The following is a 2,814-nucleotide window of genomic DNA, read 5'->3' on the forward strand; positions in this document are numbered from 1 at the left end:
CACAGATAAATAACTACTTCCATTTCTGAATCAAATTATGTTTAACTTTAATTACAAATGATCATGAAATTGTTATACTTTTTCTGTAGAGGTTTTACACAAATTTCACTTTAACTTCCAAATCTTTAAAATTAATTATTTTTGCATTATTTATTCTCTGTTCACCAATCTAGTATAAATTTGTGTACAAAAGTATGGAGATTGGTTTTATTTCATAGACCCCAAAATTAAATTATTTAAAAAGATTTTGTGGGGATAATATTTGCAGATCACACTATAAAAATAAGCAACATTTATGTTTCATTTTAACTGGATGAATGAGAAGTAAACACAGGCTGAATGTTACACTTGGGTTGCTAGGAGACCAGTCGTATTGTGATGCCACAGCTACTCAGGTTGAGAACCATTGTGATTGCCTAGCAGTTTATCTGGCAGGCCTGCCAAAGCAGCATTTGAAGCTGCAGAGCTCAAAAACATGCAGATTAGAAAAGTAGCAGTAAAAAAAGTTATTTGAGATGACACATGTTTCTTCAGAAATTCAAGATGTGTCTCATTAAGATGGACCAACTGTTTCAGGTAACTCTGGTAGATCTCTATTGTGTTATCAAACATTCTCTGGGGACTTGGACTTAAGGTCTATGATTGAAGAAAATGCTTTTCAGGCTTTGTCTGAAGAATCTTATATAAAAAGACCATGTTACACACATTGTGTCTCAGAACCAGATGAAGATAATGATTTTCGTTCTCTGACATTTCCAAGAAAACTCTGGAAAATGGCTAGGAGTGACCAATATCAATCCATCTGGTGGGATGATAATGGATCTTCCATAGTGATTGATGAAGATGTCTTTAAGAAGGTAGTTTTGGAAAGAAAGGCCCCTTTCAGAATATTTGAAACTGGAAGTATGAAAAGTTTAGTTAGACAGCTTAACCTTTATGGGTTTAGTAAAGTGTGGCAGAATTTTCAAAGATCTGCTTGTCTAACTGACTTTCTGGCACAAGGAAAAGAAGTCTCTGTTTTAAGCAAGGTATTCAGAAATTTTAGTAACCACTTGGTAACTTATATATGAAAATTTATGTTGTACATCAATCTATGGTAATATATATCTAAAGCTAGATTTTGAAAACTGTATAAAGTTACCAAGTCTTAAATTCTTTATTTTTTCTAAAAATGAGGACAGTGTCATATGTATTCAAGATTCAGAGAAACTTTGCTTGCAACTGTGAATCTTATCAGAAAACTATATAAAGGTATTAAAGCTGCTAGTGAAAAGTGGCATTCACAGTTACTACAAATGCTAACTTCTTTAATTTGATGACTATACTACTTATATGTGTATTTTACAAATAAGGAAATTTAAAAAATAGCAATGTTCATATTTTCATGATATTATCTGTGCATTGTAAAAGTGAAATCTGATGTTTTATACGTTAGGCTTATTGTAGTCTTGTATTTTGGTTTAAAATATTACTAAAATTTTTCCCTTTGATTGTAGCTGCAGATCTACCATAATTCAAATTTTAAACGAGTCTTTCCCCAGCTTTTAATCAGAATAAAAAGAAGAGTTGGGATTAAAAATGCCTCTCTGGTATCTTCATTGTCTTAAGATTTCAATAAGAAGCACTTTATTGCAGGGGGTAATGTGGATACTTATAATTCTGGTTTTGTGGCTGACACTAGTGGAGAAAGTGCATTTTTACCTTTTGCAAAATTAAAAATGCCTCTAATTAGAAAGCCCTCTACTAGCCACATAATTGGTGATAAAACTACCCCGATCAGCGGTGATTTTTCTGCTCCATCAGACCACCAGAACAAATTGCAGTGGATCAGCATGCTATTTTAAATCAGTTGAACATTGTCCACGGGCACACTCAAAGCAGATACACTGAAGCAAATGACCTTATTATGAAGTTCATTAAAACCAAAAATTCTGCTTCTCAGAACAGCATCTTCTCTCCAATGCAGAGTAATTATTTTGGACTGATGGTGGAGCCTTCTGATTTTCCAAATGGATATCACAACATATCTGCCAAGAAGGTCGTTTTTCTAAACTTCAACCAGGGAGCAACGCACGGTTTCCAGTGACAGTGACAGCTGATACATCAGCTACCTCTCTTTCAAGGCCAACTCATCAGCCAACTTCACTATATGAACGTCATCCTAATTACAAGGGATCTACCAGAGGACTACCAGTTTATGCAGGATTACAAAGATTAAAATTGATGTTGGCAAATGTCAACAAATATCTGCAATTTTCTTATTTGAACAAGAAACATAGATGTGTACCTGTATTAACCTTATTTTTTTTAAATTAGGTTAAGATTAAATGGGAGACTAAATTAACATTTAAGTTAAAAAGAGATACTTGATTGATATGATCATTTGATGGAAAAATATGGGAGTAAATTTAAATAATTTCTTGTAAGGAGGAAGAGAAAATGGAAGAATTTGGAAAAAGACTAAAACATGGAGAGAGGGAAAAGCACTAAGTAGTTTCTTGTTCACCCTGGAAAGTATTAAAAGGGTTGTTAGGATAGGCTGGAACAGGAGATAAATGCAGGATCCCCGGCCCAGGGATCATGGTCACTATTATGTCATCCCTGGAATCATAAAGGTCACATGATGTAGTCTCAGATGGCACATTCAGCATGTGGTAGAACTTAAGAAGTATTTTTATCTATGGTCTTCTTTGTGCTGTTTTCAAAGCATTAAAATTGGTGCTTTCATTTTCTGCCCTCAAGAGTCTACATTATATTTTCTTGTCAATAATTTATGTTGCTTTTATGTTCCAGCCAAAGACAAGCTTACGTCCT

The 2,814-nt window shown here is 33.8% G+C and overlaps 1 long non-coding RNA gene across 1 annotated transcript; it reads left to right on the plus strand.

The window, feature by feature from the left end:
- The first annotated feature begins 400 nt into the window (after positions 1-400).
- On the plus strand, positions 401-2,244 carry LOC140692740 (uncharacterized). The gene is made up of 2 exons (XR_012068310.1): positions 401-576; positions 1,967-2,244. It is a non-coding gene; the product is annotated as an uncharacterized lncRNA (long non-coding RNA).
- Positions 2,245-2,814: the final 570 nt, after the last annotated feature.

Source organism: Vicugna pacos, unplaced genomic scaffold, assembly GCF_048564905.1.
Source record: "Vicugna pacos unplaced genomic scaffold, VicPac4 scaffold_16, whole genome shotgun sequence".
Lineage (NCBI taxonomy): Eukaryota > Metazoa > Chordata > Mammalia > Artiodactyla > Camelidae > Vicugna > Vicugna pacos.